The sequence below is a fragment of the Schistocerca serialis genome, chromosome 12, assembly GCF_023864345.2.
Source record: "Schistocerca serialis cubense isolate TAMUIC-IGC-003099 chromosome 12, iqSchSeri2.2, whole genome shotgun sequence".
NCBI classification, from domain to species: Eukaryota; Metazoa; Arthropoda; class Insecta; order Orthoptera; family Acrididae; genus Schistocerca; species Schistocerca serialis.
Genome location: NC_064649.1, coordinates 1,079,528 through 1,087,612, shown reverse-complemented (window position 1 = coordinate 1,087,612; position 8,085 = coordinate 1,079,528).

Below are 8,085 nucleotides of genomic sequence, written 5' to 3'. Positions count from 1 at the left end.
CTCATTGCCGAAGATTCTCCTCGTGGACAGGATGTGCGGAACATGATGACTGAATGAATCAATCAATTATTAGTGTTGATATACTCACTCTAGTATTTATGGGAATTACTTCTAGATTGCTTGATGTATGCTAATTTGAAAAAAGTTAATGTTCCTTCTACTGTACAATATAGCAGCTGTTTTTGTCTACTACTTCAAAACAAAGCATTTATGTGACTTTACACAAACCACTATCACCTGTCTGTGTACTGGGAAATTCAAAACATGTTTGATGTAAAAATTAGAGTTATGCAGGATTTTATTATGAAAAGATCTGTCACAGAGCTCAAAGAAATTCTGGCTGTATGAAAAGGCTGTATGTGACCCCAAAGTTAGTGCCCAGACACTAAAGGATAACACAGGAACTGAAATTGAGGGTAGAAAATCAAAAATAGAAATACAGAAGTCTATTATTGAATATTCCTTCACTGGGGAAAACACAGAAGTACTACCCCAGTTTAATTTTTGAAATTAAGTGTGTATATGCAACAGATTGCAGTGTAAAACAGTGGAAAGTACAGGTTGGAATATCAGCAGTCGTGTGTGTGTGTGTGTGTGTGTGTGTGTGTGAGAGAGAGAGAGAGAGAGAGAGAGAGAGAGAGAGAGAGAGAGAGAGAGAGAGAGAGAGAGCCAAAGGTTACATGTCACAGCTTTTCGTAATGCCTGTCTGGAACTCAGTGTGTCATCTTTGCACTGAGTAGCATTGTAGATTATCTAATTTCTTTCTTTTGAGTATGCACCATACTCTGATCTAATTTCTTTCTTTTGAGTATGCACCATACTCTGATCTAATTTCTTTCTTTTGAGTATGCACCATACTCTGATATTTACCTTCCAAAAGTCAGAAAATAAATTTGTGGACTAAAACAAATTTTTCTGCAATATTTCTTTGACTTAGAGCATTAATGTTATTGATATTGTCTGGAAGACAGTTGAATAGATACATCCCTGCGTACACATTTTTTTATCACAATTTGTCCTATGTTGAATTATTCTTAGCTGCTGACAAGTTTCTTGTTTCATGCTGATGTACCTCATCATTTTTCTTAAACTGGCTGATGTTTTATTGGCATGTATCACATATCTGTTGCTGTTAAAATATTTAGTCATTTGAATTTTGCTCTGTATGTCATTCAAGCTTTTCTCAGTTGTCATTATACAGGTAGCCCTTTTCCACACTATAAGTATCTTCTTTATGTTTATTGAGCTTCCCCTTAGTTCCATCTCATATGACGTAATGGATTCAAATATGCAAAGTAAAGCAGTTTTTATTTCAGTACTAACAATTATGGCTAACTTTTGTAGTATGTAGTATACTGAATTTAATGTACTACTTATGCTGCTAACATGCCCACCTTAATTTATAATCAGAGGGAAACCTTGAAATTTTACACAGGCTACTTATTAGCATTTGTTCTCATTGATTTTTTGGTCAGTTGTTTTTAAAGCTAATGATGTGTATGCTTCTTTTTTAAAATTTTCTGTCAGCTTATTATTTACAAACCAGTTATCTAGCCTGAGTTCAACTCTTTCAGCTCCATGAGCAGCTTCATCCAAATCTGTCTTCTCAACTGAAATATTGGTTTCACCAGCAAATAGAATGAATTTCTTTTGAATATCATCAGGAAGGTCATTAATGTATGCTAAGAAAAGCAGTGGCTCTAGAACACTTCCTTCAGGAACACAACTTAAGATCTACTCCATGTCTGAGTAACATTTATTACTCTCATAATGTTTCTACTTTTTGATATCTGTTCTTTAAGTATGATTTGATCAGATTGAAGGCACTGTCTTTCACCTTATAGAACATTAGCTTTTCTAGAAGAGTCTGATGAGGAACCAACTCAAAAGATTTTCACAAGAATTCTTCATTGTCAAGTTTTTGTACTACATAGTCAACAAGTTCTTGTGTTGCTGAAGTAGCAGATTTATTTTTTTAAATCCATGTTCAATTCTGGACAGGATATTGGCTGATTTCAAAAAGTTTATTAACCTGTTATACAGCATATGTTCAAAGAGTTTTGTTTTGATCTGATTTGATTTTTAATGATCCCAGAAATCCTGTTGTATGTTGTTACCAATGGTTGTGGGACAAGTCACATTTACTGTTTGTATAAAAGTTATAATTAACACATAATAAGAAAAAATCAGTAGAACAATGGGGCAAGTCACAGTTATGATTTGTATAAATGATACAATTAATTCACACTAAGAAAAAACAACCTGTTACATCTGTAGAATGAAACAAATTGGTTAAAAACTTATGGTATTTAAGAAAACATTTAACTTGGTTATTTCAGGCTCATAATAAGAAAAACATCAGTAATGTCTGTAAAATGAATTAACCAGCTATAAACTTGTGGTACATAACAAAATATTTAACTCGGTTATAACAATATGAGCAGGTTCGTTTGCTACTCACAACATAGAGATTACTTCTACACAGGATGATGAATGTTCCCCCTGCTCATTATCCCACATGCTAGATTCAGAGAAGGAAAGAACTGCACCTCTCAATAACAACCTAATTCAGCCTGTAGAAGAAGGCTTTGAAAGACAGGAAATCACAGGGAAAGTATTTACAGACCTGTCAGCAACCTACAACTCCATTAACTGTCGTCTTCTGCTTGGAAAAAAATTAACAAAACTGTTTTCACCCAGACTACCAGGAAACTTTTCAAGAACTTAAGCTTCTTCATTGAGTTCCAAAGACAAAGAAGCAGGTGGTGAGATAGCATTTATGCAGATGATCACGCTGTCACAGATCCGGGAGAAGACTTTGAAGCTTCTAGCAAAATCTGTCAAAAGCCCTAGTCCTACTGTCCACCTGCTACAAGATGAGCCAGCTGATGTCAAATCCTTCTGAAATACAGATGTGTGCATTCTGCCTGAAGAATGAAGAGGCCACTAGAAGCCTACAGACTACCTGGCAAGGAGCTCTGCTCAAAAACTGCACAGTCCTAAGTATTTCAGGGGTCTATTTTGACCGAGTGTAGATCTATAAGAAACTCTGCACAAATACCGAATAGAAAGTGGTTGCGAGAAACAGTGTGGTGCAGAAGATCAGAGGAACAGCTTGGGAGTTGCAGTCAGAGAGAGTAGAAACATCTGCATTAGCCTTGTTATACTCTGTTGTCAGAATATGCCCACCCTGTGTGGTATCAGTTTTGCCAGTCTCGAACTGCGGATGTACCTCTTAAAGAAGCCTGCCATAGGCTGTATCCACCCCTCAGCTCTGAAGAAGCTGCACTACCTCACTGGAATAGCACCCACAGACATACGGAGGCTCTCAGAAGGCAGAAGAGAGAGAACCAAAGCCGCAACATCTGCAGCCCACCCCCTGTTCAGACACCAGTCATCACAACCGAGACTTTAAGTCGAGAGAGAGCTCCTCGAGAACAACTTAGGTGCTCACAGAACCACTCGAGTGAGTGAGACTTCAGGAGTTGCCCACCGGGAACCGCCACGACAGAGACTGTCCGGTGCCGGGCAAGAAAATGCTCCACGGCCACACAGAGGTCGACTGACTTCAAAGTAGAATCACGAGGTGCAGATCCGACCTTCGCAGACAGGGCTACACGGTGGAGTTGACACCGTGCGAGTGCACCGTCGAACAGGCGTCGAAGTGCAGTCTGTGCCCGGCTACGTGTACTGCCGAAGATCTCACTGAAGCTTCAGCGAATGTAGTCTCTGTGGCCAAACATGGGTCTGGGAGAATTTAATGTCTATGTAATAGCTACTTCTGTTTATTTATCATTACACGTATACATAACTTATTCAATATTCCTGTTTTAATTATTATGCAACATGTAACTGAGTTACTTTTCAGTTCTTTGATGTACAAATGCTACTGACACAAGAAATGAATAAAACCACACAAAGGAGATGTTGAGTGATAGACAAGCACATTTAAAAAGGACTCCTGAATATTTTATGTGTTGGAATAAGTCTTTTAACAGATGAAGACATACGTCTTTTAGCAGATGAAGACAAAAGAAAAGAAACACACATTCGTACTCGCGTAACTCTCTCACACACACTGTGACATACGTGGTCGTATATCAGCTCGTAGTTCCTCGGTGGCAGCAATCGTGATGAAAAATTGGCTGTAAATATTAGTGTGTACAGCACTATCTACATCCGATAAAGTGGTCGGTACGTACACATTTGGTTCCACAGGTTTTACTTCCGTAAATGTCAGATTCCCCCCCTCTGCCCTCCTCTGAATTAGATGTGTCTTAATTGAGTAGTTAAGTCTCATTTACCAGGTATCACATACTGCACCACCTAATTATATGACAATAATTTCACTGTGCAGTATAACCTAATCAATTGACAAGCCACACTCAAATGAATAATGTTTGTGGCACTTTTATTTTAAAGTTCATCAGCAATCATTGTTAACAGCCCTACTTCACTGTACGTCTTCTTATTCATGTCAACACACAATTGCACCACGACACTATTGCCGTGTTTACTGACACGGATTACACACTCGAAATCTCGGAACAGATTGATTTAAAAATGGCTTCAGGCCCAGTGCTTGTATAGTTTTTCAGAAACAGCTACTAAAGTTACACATTGTTAAATATGTAATATTGGTAATTTACAATTGGAATTTGACACTTCCAATTAATTGAATAGTGCAGAAAAATTGGTTTCGTTCTTAACGTCAAGTTACAGTAAGAGTTTCGACTGAACTAAAGCCGGGTTCACACACACAACGAAAGTATCGCCACAAGTCAAGTCATTGTGGAGCGGCGCTGTGAGCTACCGTTCACACAGGACGCCACAAATTGTCATTGCGCAGTTTGCAAAATGGCGTCACCTGTCTCAGCTGATTAAAGGGCTGTACATATTACTAAATAAGATGTTTTGGAAACATAATAAATGTAAAATATTACTTACCAAACTGTTTCTCGTCTCTCCTTTCTCGACTACATGTTTTAAGAACCGGTCTGCAGCTTCAAACCAAGCAAGGCTGGGTTTGTAAATACCGTCTGTAGACGCACCACTCTTAAGTGATTTCAGTACTTTTTTATGTTCATTCATGTAAGCATTTCGAATTTTTAATTTTGTTGTAGCTTCATCAATTCCAGATACATATTCACGCATACTGTTTACTATTTCAATTAATGCAGCATCTCTCAAATTTCTGTCTTTGTATGATTCGCTTTTGTGGTTCCAAAGGCATTCTCGTTCTTGATACACCTCCAAGAATCTCATAACTGTCGCTGTTGACCACTTTTCGACATATTAATAGCAAAAGCACTATCTGAGAATGAATACGCACTAGGAAGGTTTGAATCCAGCCGCGAGGTAGCAATCGAATGACGTTATTCGATTGTGGAGAAGGCAAAATGGCGCAACAAAGTAGAACCAAGTTCAACTTTTTGTGGCGTGACAAAAGTTGCGCTTCTTAAATGGCGCCATCGAAAACTAGTTCACACATGCAACTACAAGCAACTGCAGTTCGCCATAAGCAGTGGCGATACTTTTGTTGCCTGTGTGAACCCGGCTTTAAGCCTTCTTGATGACGAAACTGCAAATAAACAATACCGTACATAAAAGTGGAATTATCTGGAAACTAATTAAGTACTGATGTTCCTACCAATATTTGGAAATTGACTACATGAACACTTTAAAAATTGCTATTGGTTATTTTCCTGACTTTATCAGTAACATGGTAATTACATCTGTTTTCATGTCAACAATATGGCTGGAATAGCAAATAAATACTGTTAGTTAATCAAAGTGAGCTTTAGTAAAACTAGTTACGTAAAATAGTTCAAGTTAAGTAGGAAATTATTCTGACTTACGTAATTTAGCAAAGTCAGACATGGTCTCATACTCGGAATACAGAATGACAGCCTTTTCTTATGGCACATCCCTCGCAAACACTAAGTATAATGAAGAAAACAAAAAAGTCATTTAAGGAGGCAAATAACAAATCAAAACAAATTTCAACAATTAGAAATTAAGGATGGAAACTCTACTCGAGTAACTGGAACTTTTACGATTTATGCAAGTGAATTATCTCACAAGGGTGGAATTTGTGGAAGGAGTGGCAGATGCACAGTGTGTCACAATGGAAACACGGCTGGCTGAATTGCAAATGTAAGTCTCATCTTATTCGACACATCTCCGGCAGTCACTTGGAATATGTGAAAGATAAGCTAACCTCTTTCAATTTGATAAGGTAACCTCTTTCAATTTGTGGACATCTCTGTGTATACGTTTGAGAGAAAAGGAATTGCTAGTCAACTTCTGTTGATAAAACAGTTGTTAACTATGAAATTTATTGCAACAAGTGATATGCTATTTGATCACTTTCTTATGTTTGGTAAATTGATTCAAGAATTACATTCGACTGGAGCTAACGTTGAAGAAACCGGTATTATATGCCATCTACTTTTGATGATGCCTGCAGAATACAACGTAGTGGTCACTGAAATTGAAGCACTCTCAATGAAAGACTTGATGCTGAGCTTCATAAAAACAGACTACTGGATGAAGAGTTGAAGCAGAAGGGAGCTGTCGGAAAAAACAAAAATGAAGATGCACCGTCTCCTACAGCTTTTCAGACTCAACGGTATCAGAAAAAAGATTCGTCAGACGCCAGTAAAACGAGAATTCGGCAAGGAACTTCAGGAAACTCATTCGTCTTTACTTGTCATTGTTGTGGAAAGACTGGTACAAAAGGGCTAACTGCAGAGTTAAATTACCAACTCGAACTCGGGAACCACCAATCCAGTGGTCATATCTAATGTCAAAGAGGAAGATGGTTTTTGTTTTGCAGCATCAAGTGAAGATCAGTCAGTGAACAACATAAATAGGTTCTTGGACTCTGGAGCAATGGAACATTTGATTAACAGTAAAACACGTCTCACTAAATTAAAGAAACTGGAACAACCAGTTAAAGTTGAAGCAGCTAAGTCAGGCAAAGTAAAAGGAGAAATTAAAGTCACTAGTGTCGCAAAAGGAAAGGAAATTCAAATAACAATCAAAGATGTTTTATCAGTGTCTGATCTCAATTATAATTTTATGTCAGTTAGAAAATTGGATGAACGGTTTTAGTACCATATTTGAAAACGCTCAATATTTAATTAAAAGGGGAAAAGAAATCATTGCCATTGCTAATAGGAATGAATCTCAGCTATATTTTAAATCTTTTGAACATAAAGCATTGTCAGCTGCTCCAACTGAAACTAATGTGAAACTGGCACTACAGATTAGGCCATTTGAGTTGTGATAGCATTAAACAGTTTGTCACAAGTTGATGGTATGGAACTGGACACTTCAGCAATCCCCACAGAACGACACTCAGACTGTCAAAGGAAAGCAGTCACGGCTGCGATACAATCGTACTAGGAAACATTGCCACTAGGCCTCTCGAGTTGAGCCACAGTGACGAGTCATTCAACAGTAAAAAGTATGTGCTCACGTTTGTTGAAAACTTTACAAGTTTCACAGTGACCTACGCATTGGAATCAAAGCCAAAGGTAGCTCGCTATCTGAAGATATTTCACGCTGTGGCTACAGCTCATTTCAACTCGTAGATCAGCAGATTGTGTTATGACAATGGCCGCGAATAAATATCGAACGAGCTGAAGCAATTTTTTGAAGAACAAGGAATACAGTTTGAGTTTACAATCAGATATACTCCTGAGAAAAATAGTATCTTGGTGCAAATGTACAGAACTCTTATTGAGAAAGCTTGCTGTTTGATATTTCAGTGTAAGTTAAGTCTAACATTGTGGCCAAAAGCTGTTTGTACTGCTGTGTATCTACTGCATAGAAGTCCTACTGTCACTTTGGAAGGAAAGGTTCCTGCAGCTGAAAGATTCCTGTAGCTGACAGGTTCCTGCAGCTTTGTGGTTCAATGAGAAACCTAAACTTGAGTAAGCTGAGAGTATTTGGATGTATTGCTTGTCTCCTGGGACCAAAGGAATTAAGAGCTGGGAGGACTGACAGCAAATCTTTGAAGTGCTACTTCACTGGCTACTGTCCTAATGAGTACTGACTTTGGTGTCCAGAGAAAGGAAA